Raw genomic sequence first — 10,035 nt, forward strand, 5'->3', positions numbered from 1 at the left:
GCCCATAAATTTGTTATTGTGCATGGGATGGGTTTGGGAGTGTGATTTCCCCCTTTGTTGGTATGGCTGGTCTGCTCCAGGGTAGCACACCCTAACACTTTATTAACATTTATGTTTTTCCCTATCACATTGTATGTATTATTTTAATCACACCTTCACCTCCCTATATAGCACTTATGTGCTTCTTATTTAACACCTACTAACTTTCATTTGTGTGCTGCCCTGGAGTAGTCAGCCTGTGTCGGCATGTTGGGGGCCCACACCCCAGACCCATACCCAGTGTTAGGGACCCCCAGTGACAGAGATGCCTTGACGTACGGCCTGGGGGCTTAGCCCTATATCTGCAGATATATGCAACCAAGATCTCTGTATTATCTGATTATTATATGTATATTTCTCATTCAGTGTGCAATAGGGATACAAACTGTTTTTTTTCCTAACCAGATTTACCCCTCCCTGTTGGCACCTGAATGACAGACCTCTGATTGAGCAGCTTACCAATAAAAATGTTGTGCAGTTGAGAGGCATAGATGGGTCAGCATTAGGAGGGATTGCTGACACCTGAGTGCCATTGGAGAAGCCAGGGGTATCTCCAGGTAAGCTGGCTCTCAGATGTTGTAAGCCATTATCATGTGGCCTTACACTGGGCTATTAGGCCCATAAATTTGTTATTGTGCATGGGATGGGTTTGGGAGTGTGATTTCCCCCTTTGTTGGTATGGCTGGTCTGCTCCAGGGTAGCACACCCTAACACTTTATTAACATTTATGTTTTTCCCTATCACATTGTATGTATTATTTTAATCACACCTTCACCTCCCTATATAGCACTTATGTGCTTCTTATTTAACACCTACTAACTTTCATTTGTGTGCTGCCCTGGAGTAGTCAGCCTGTGTCGGCATGTTGGGGGCCCACACCCCAGACCCATACCCAGTGTTAGGGACCCCCAGTGACAGAGATGCCTTGACGTACGGCCTGGGGGCTTAACCCTATATCTGCAGATATATGCAACCAAGATCTCTGTATTATCTGATTATTATATGTATATTTCTCATTCAGTGTGCAATAGGGATACAAACTGTTTTTTTCCTAACCAGATTTACCCCTCCCTGTTGGCACCTGAATGACAGACCTCTGATTGAGCAGCTTACCAATAAAAATGTTGTGCAGTTGAGAGGCATAGATGGGTCAGCATTAGGAGGGATTGCTGACACCTGAGTGCCATTGGAGAAGCCAGGGGTATCTCCAGGTAAGCTGGCTCTCAGATGTTGTAAGCCATTATCATGTGGCCTTACACTGGGCTATTAGGCCCATAAATTTGTTATTGTGCATGGGATGGGTTTGGGAGTGTGATTTCCCCCTTTGTTGGTATGGCTGGTCTGCTCCAGGGTAGCACACCCTAACACTTTATTAACATTTATGTTTTTCCCTATCACATTGTATGTATTATTTTAATCACACCTTCACCTCCCTATATAGCACTTATGTGCTTCTTATTTAACACCTACTAACTTTCATTTGTGTGCTGCCCTGGAGTAGTCAGCCTGTGTCGGCATGTTGGGGGCCCACACCCCAGACCCATACCCAGTGTTAGGGACCCCCAGTGACAGAGATGCCTTGACGTACGGCCTGGGGGCTTAACCCTATATCTGCAGATATATGCAACCAAGATCTCTGTATTATCTGATTATTATATGTATATTTCTCATTCAGTGTGCAATAGGGATACAAACTGTTTTTTTCCTAACCAGATTTACCCCTCCCTGTTGGCACCTGAATGACAGACCTCTGATTGAGCAGCTTACCAATAAAAATGTTGTGCAGTTGAGAGGCATAGATGGGTCAGCATTAGGAGGGATTGCTGACACCTGAGTGCCATTGGAGAAGCCAGGGGTATCTCCAGGTAAGCTGGCTCTCAGATGTTGTAAGCCATTATCATGTGGCCTTACACTGGGCTATTAGGCCCATAAATTTGTTATTGTGCATGGGATGGGTTTGGGAGTGTGATTTCCCCCTTTGTTGGTATGGCTGGTCTGCTCCAGGGTAGCACACCCTAACACTTTATTAACATTTATGTTTTTCCCTATCACATAGTATGTATTATTTTAATCACACCTTCACCTCCCTATATAGCACTTATGTGCTTCTTATTTAACACCTACTAACTTTCATTTGTGTGCTGCCCTGGAGTAGTCAGCCTGTGTCGGCATGTTGGGGGCCAACACCCCAGACCCATACCCAGTGTTAGGGACCCCCAGTGACAGAGATGCCTTGACGTACGGCCTGGGGGCTTAACCCTATATCTGCAGATATATGCAACCAAGATCTCTGTATTATCTGATTATTATATGTATATTTCTCATTCAGTGTGCAATAGGGATACAAACTGTTTTTTTTCCTAACCAGATTTACCCCTCCCTGTTGGCACCTGAATGACAGACCTCTGATTGAGCAGCTTACCAATAAAAATGTTGTGCAGTTGAGAGGCATAGATGGGTCAGCATTAGGAGGGATTGCTGACACCTGAGTGCCATTGGAGAAGCCAGGGGTATCTCCAGGTAAGCTGGCTCTCAGATGTTGTAAGCCATTATCATGTGGCCTTACACTGGGCTATTAGGCCCATAAATTTGTTATTGTGCATGGGATGGGTTTGGGAGTGTGATTTCCCCCTTTGTTGGTATGGCTGGTCTGCTCCAGGGTAGCACACCCTAACACTTTATTAACATTTATGTTTTTCCCTATCACATTGTATGTATTATTTTAATCACACCTTCACCTCCCTATATAGCACTTATGTGCTTCTTATTTAACACCTACTAACTTTCATTTGTGTGCTGCCCTGGAGTAGTCAGCCTGTGTCGGCATGTTGGGGGCCCACACCCCAGACCCATACCCAGTGTTAGGGACCCCCAGTGACAGAGATGCCTTGACGTACGGCCTGGGGGCTTAACCCTATATCTGCAGATATATGCAACCAAGATCTCTGTATTATCTGATTATTATATGTATATTTCTCATTCAGTGTGCAATAGGGATACAAACTGTTTTTTTCCTAACCAGATTTACCCCTCCCTGTTGGCACCTGAATGACAGACCTCTGATTGAGCAGCTTACCAATAAAAATGTTGTGCAGTTGAGAGGCATAGATGGGTCAGCATTAGGAGGGATTGCTGACACCTGAGTGCCATTGGAGAAGCCAGGGGTATCTCCAGGTAAGCTGGCTCTCAGATGTTGTAAGCCATTATCATGTGGCCTTACACTGGGCTATTAGGCCCATAAATTTGTTATTGTGCATGGGATGGGTTTGGGAGTGTGATTTCCCCCTTTGTTGGTATGGCTGGTCTGCTCCAGGGTAGCACACCCTAACACTTTATTAACATTTATGTTTTTCCCTATCACATTGTATGTATTATTTTAATCACACCTTCACCTCCCTATATAGCACTTATGTGCTTCTTATTTAACACCTACTAACTTTCATTTGTGTGCTGCCCTGGAGTAGTCAGCCTGTGTCGGCATGTTGGGGGCCCACACCCCAGACCCATACCCAGTGTTAGGGACCCCCAGTGACAGAGATGCCTTGACGTACGGCCTGGGGGCTTAACCCTATATCTGCAGATATATGCAACCAAGATCTCTGTATTATCTGATTATTATATGTATATTTCTCATTCAGTGTGCAATAGGGATACAAACTGTTTTTTTCCTAACCAGATTTACCCCTCCCTGTTGGCACCTGAATGACAGACCTCTGATTGAGCAGCTTACCAATAAAAATGTTGTGCAGTTGAGAGGCATAGATGGGTCAGCATTAGGAGGGATTGCTGACACCTGAGTGCCATTGGAGAAGCCAGGGGTATCTCCAGGTAAGCTGGCTCTCAGATGTTGTAAGCCATTATCATGTGGCCTTACACTGGGCTATTAGGCCCATAAATTTGTTATTGTGCATGGGATGGGTTTGGGAGTGTGATTTCCCCCTTTGTTGGTATGGCTGGTCTGCTCCAGGGTAGCACACCCTAACACTTTATTAACATTTATGTTTTTCCCTATCACATTGTATGTATTATTTTAATCACACCTTCACCTCCCTATATAGCACTTATGTGCTTCTTATTTAACACCTACTAACTTTCATTTGTGTGCTGCCCTGGAGTAGTCAGCCTGTGTCGGCATGTTGGGGGCCCACACCCCAGACCCATACCCAGTGTTAGGGACCCCCAGTGACAGAGATGCCTTGACGTACGGCCTGGGGGCTTAACCCTATAACTGCAGATATATGCAACCAAGATCTCTGTATTATCTGATTATTATATGTATATTTCTCATTCAGTGTGCAATAGGGATACAAACTGTGTTTTTTTCCTAACCAGATTTACCCCTCCCTGTTGGCACCTGAATGACAGACCTCTGATTGAGCAGCTTACCAATAAAAATGTTGTGCAGTTGAGAGGCATAGATGGGTCAGCATTAGGAGGGATTGCTGACACCTGAGTGCCATTGGAGAAGCCAGGGGTATCTCCAGGTAAGCTGGCTCTCAGATGTTGTAAGCCATTATCATGTGGCCTTACACTGGGCTATTAGGCCCATAAATTTGTTATTGTGCATGGGATGGGTTTGGGAGTGTGATTTCCCCCTTTGTTGGTATGGCTGGTCTGCTCCAGGGTAGCACACCCTAACACTTTATTAACATTTATGTTTTTCCCTATCACATTGTATGTATTATTTTAATCACACCTTCACCTCCCTATATAGCACTTATGTGCTTCCTATTTAACACCTACTAACTTTCATTTGTGTGCTGCCCTGGAGTAGTCAGCCTGTGTCGGCATGTTGGGGGCCCACACCCCAGACCCATACCCAGTGTTAGGGACCCCCAGTGACAGAGATGCCTTGACGTACGGCCTGGGGGCTTAACCCTATATCTGCAGATATATGCAACCAAGATCTCTGTATTATCTGATTATTATATGTATATTTCTCATTCAGTGTGCAATAGGGATACAAACTGTTTTTTTCCTAACCAGATTTACCCCTCCCTGTTGGCACCTGAATGACAGACCTCTGATTGAGCAGCTTACCAATAAAAATGTTGTGCAGTTGAGAGGCATAGATGGGTCAGCATTAGGAGGGATTGCTGACACCTGAGTGCCATTGGAGAAGCCAGGGGTATCTCCAGGTAAGCTGGCTCTCAGATGTTGTAAGCCATTATCATGTGGCCTTACACTGGGCTATTAGGCCCATAAATTTGTTATTGTGCATGGGATGGGTTTGGGAGTGTGATTTCCCCCTTTGTTGGTATGGCTGGTCTGCTCCAGGGTAGCACACCCTAACACTTTATTAACATTTATGTTTTTCCCTATCACATTGTATGTATTATTTTAATCACACCTTCACCTCCCTATATAGCACTTATGTGCTTCTTATTTAACACCTACTAACTTTCATTTGTGTGCTGCCCTGGAGTAGTCAGCCTGTGTCGGCATGTTGGGGGCCCACACCCCAGACCCATACCCAGTGTTAGGGACCCCCAGTGACAGAGATGCCTTGACGTACGGCCTGGGGGCTTAACCCTATATCTGCAGATATATGCAACCAAGATCTCTGTATTATCTGATTATTATATGTATATTTCTCATTCAGTGTGCAATAGGGATACAAACTGTTTTTTTCCTAACCAGATTTACCCCTCCCTGTTGGCACCTGAATGACAGACCTCTGATTGAGCAGCTTACCAATAAAAATGTTGTGCAGTTGAGAGGCATAGATGGGTCAGCATTAGGAGGGATTGCTGACACCTGAGTGCCATTGGAGAAGCCAGGGGTATCTCCAGGTAAGCTGGCTCTCAGATGTTGTAAGCCATTATCATGTGGCCTTACACTGGGCTATTAGGCCCATAAATTTGTTATTGTGCATGGGATGGGTTTGGGAGTGTGATATCCCCCTTTGTTGGTATGGCTGGTCTGCTCCAGGGTAGCACACCCTAACACTTTATTAACATTTATGTTTTTCCCTATCACATAGTATGTATTATTTTAATCACACCTTCACCTCCCTATATAGCACTTATGTGCTTCTTATTTAACACCTACTAACTTTCATTTGTGTGCTGCCCTGGAGTAGTCAGCCTGTGTCGGCATGTTGGGGGCCAACACCCCAGACCCATACCCAGTGTTAGGGACCCCCAGTGACAGAGATGCCTTGACGTACGGCCTGGGGGCTTAACCCTATATCTGCAGATATATGCAACCAAGATCTCTGTATTATCTGATTATTATATGTATATTTCTCATTCAGTGTGCAATAGGGATACAAACTGTGTTTTTTTCCTAACCAGATTTACCCCTCCCTGTTGGCACCTGAATGACAGACCTCTGATTGAGCAGCTTACCAATAAAAATGTTGTGCAGTTGAGAGGCATAGATGGGTCAGCATTAGGAGGGATTGCTGACACCTGAGTGCCATTGGAGAAGCCAGGGGTATCTCCAGGTAAGCTGGCTCTCAGATGTTGTAAGCCATTATCATGTGGCCTTACACTGGGCTATTAGGCCCATAAATTTGTTATTGTGCATGGGATGGGTTTGGGAGTGTGATTTCCCCCTTTGTTGGTATGGCTGGTCTGCTCCAGGGTAGCACACCCTAACACTTTATTAACATTTATGTTTTTCCCTATCACATTGTATGTATTATTTTAATCACACCTTCACCTCCCTATATAGCACTTATGTGCTTCTTATTTAACACCTACTAACTTTCATTTGTGTGCTGCCCTGGAGTAGTCAGCCTGTGTCGGCATGTTGGGGGCCCACACCCCAGACCCATACCCAGTGTTAGGGACCCCCAGTGACAGAGATGCCTTGACGTACGGCCTGGGGGCTTAACCCTATATCTGCAGATATATGCAACCAAGATCTCTGTATTATCTGATTATTATATGTATATTTCTCATTCAGTGTGCAATAGGGATACAAACTGTTTTTTTCCTAACCAGATTTACCCCTCCCTGTTGGCACCTGAATGACAGACCTCTGATTGAGCAGCTTACCAATAAAAATGTTGTGCAGTTGAGAGGCATAGATGGGTCAGCATTAGGAGGGATTGCTGACACCTGAGTGCCATTGGAGAAGCCAGGGGTATCTCCAGGTAAGCTGGCTCTCAGATGTTGTAAGCCATTATCATGTGGCCTTACACTGGGCTATTAGGCCCATAAATTTGTTATTGTGCATGGGATGGGTTTGGGAGTGTGATTTCCCCCTTTGTTGGTATGGCTGGTCTGCTCCAGGGTAGCACACCCTAACACTTTATTAACATTTATGTTTTTCCCTATCACATTGTATGTATTATTTTAATCACACCTTCACCTCCCTATATAGCACTTATGTGCTTCTTATTTAACACCTACTAACTTTCATTTGTGTGCTGCCCTGGAGTAGTCAGCCTGTGTCGGCATGTTGGGGGCCCACACCCCAGACCCATACCCAGTGTTAGGGACCCCCAGTGACAGAGATGCCTTGACGTACGGCCTGGGGGCTTAACCCTATATCTGCAGATATATGCAACCAAGATCTCTGTATTATCTGATTATTATATGTATATTTCTCATTCAGTGTGCAATAGGGATACAAACTGTGTTTTTTTCCTAACCAGATTTACCCCTCCCTGTTGGCACCTGAATGACAGACCTCTGATTGAGCAGCTTACCAATAAAAATGTTGTGCAGTTGAGAGGCATAGATGGGTCAGCATTAGGAGGGATTGCTGACACCTGAGTGCCATTGGAGAAGCCAGGGGTATCTCCAGGTAAGCTGGCTCTCAGATGTTGTAAGCCATTATCATGTGGCCTTACACTGGGCTATTAGGCCCATAAATTTGTTATTGTGCATGGGATGGGTTTGGGAGTGTGATTTCCCCCTTTGTTGGTATGGCTGGTCTGCTCCAGGGTAGCACACCCTAACACTTTATTAACATTTATGTTTTTCCCTATCACATTGTATGTATTATTTTAATCACACCTTCACCTCCCTATATAGCACTTATGTGCTTCTTATTTAACACCTACTAACTTTCATTTGTGTGCTGCCCTGGAGTAGTCAGCCTGTGTCGGCATGTTGGGGGCCCACACCCCAGACCCATACCCAGTGTTAGGGACCCCCAGTGACAGAGATGCCTTGACGTACGGCCTGGGGGCTTAACCCTATATATGCAGATATATGCAACCAAGATCTCTGTATTATCTGATTATTATATGTATATTTCTCATTCAGTGTGCAATAGGGATACAAACTGTTTTTTTCCTAACCAGATTTACCCCTCCCTGTTGGCACCTGAATGACAGACCTCTGATTGAGCAGCTTACCAATAAAAATGTTGTGCAGTTGAGAGGCATAGATGGGTCAGCATTAGGAGGGATTGCTGACACCTGAGTGCCATTGGAGAAGCCAGGGGTATCTCCAGGTAAGCTGGCTCTCAGATGTTGTAAGCCATTATCATGTGGCCTTACACTGGGCTATTAGGCCCATAAATTTGTTATTGTGCATGGGATGGGTTTGGGAGTGTGATTTCCCCCTTTGTTGGTATGGCTGGTCTGCTCCAGGGTAGCACACCCTAACACTTTATTAACATTTATGTTTTTCCCTATCACATTGTATGTATTATTTTAATCACACCTTCACCTCCCTATATAGCACTTATGTGCTTCTTATTTAACACCTACTAACTTTCATTTGTGTGCTGCCCTGGAGTAGTCAGCCTGTGTCGGCATGTTGGGGGCCCACACCCCAGACCCATACCCAGTGTTAGGGACCCCCAGTGACAGAGATGCCTTGACGTACGGCCTGGGGGCTTAACCCTATATCTGCAGATATATGCAACCAAGATCTCTGTATTATCTGATTATTATATGTATATTTCTCATTCAGTGTGCAATAGGGATACAAACTGTTTTTTTCCTAACCAGATTTACCCCTCCCTGTTGGCACCTGAATGACAGACCTCTGATTGAGCAGCTTACCAATAAAAATGTAGTATTTAAAGTTGTCCTAGAAAGGCAAACACTTGTTGCAAACATGGCTGGCTCAGAGTCAGAGGAAGAGCAGGTGGTGCAGAATCTCTTGTCCCGCATGGAGGCCAACACCACCTATGTCCCCCTCAACCCAGAGCACCCAGATGGCCCATCAACATCAGGCCAATCAGCAGCTGGCCCATCCTCAGCATCAGCAGAATCATTGGGAACACAGCAGGTGGCTTCCCAACAGAGTAGCCAGCCCAGCACTTCAAGTACAGCAACCGGTGGATGTGCCCATGGCCGTGGCAGTGGCAGTGCCCGTGCCCGTGGCCGCAGTGGGGCAACAGAGGAACCAACCACAAGAAACATGGCATATGAACCGCGGGAGCTTGACATCCTGGTGACCCGGGCACGTGATTTAATAGAGTGCCCAGCGGTCAAGTTGACACACACAAGGAGATGGAAGATCTGGGAGGAGATAACGGCGGAGATTAATGCAGTGGCTCCACAAGTTCGTCAGACGGAGCATGTTAAGAAGAGGCAAGTACATGTGTGTTACATTTGAGTAGGACAAGTCCAGTAATGTTTACATTCAATATTAGATGGAGTTGGCCAATGGGTGTTCACGTTGCTTGGAGGCACAGACATGTTGGCCATGACATTGAATTGATAGTTATTGGAGGGTGACTGTTTTTGTATCTTCTAAGGGTTGGTTTGAAAAATGAATATAATGTAAGTTTGGTGTCAGTAGGCACATGTTGTATTATGTTTCATATAGCAATGGGTGCTACAGCAAACATGAGGAGTTACAGTACATGTATTAATATGTACACTTTGATTGCAGGTGGCATGACTTCAAAGGCAACCTCAAGAAGAAATTGACCCAGCGGTGGGAACACAGCCACACCTCTGGGGCTGGCCCTATGCCATCAAAGCTGGAGCTCACCCCCCTGGAAGAGATGGCCCAGTGCTGCATTGCAGTGGAGGAGGTCCGGGGGGTGAGTACTATAGGCAGCGAGTCCCCAGCGGAAGTG

Source organism: Crinia signifera, chromosome 5 (genome assembly GCF_055691185.1).
Source record: "Crinia signifera chromosome 5, ASM5569118v1, whole genome shotgun sequence".
Taxonomy (NCBI): Eukaryota; Metazoa; Chordata; class Amphibia; order Anura; family Myobatrachidae; genus Crinia; species Crinia signifera.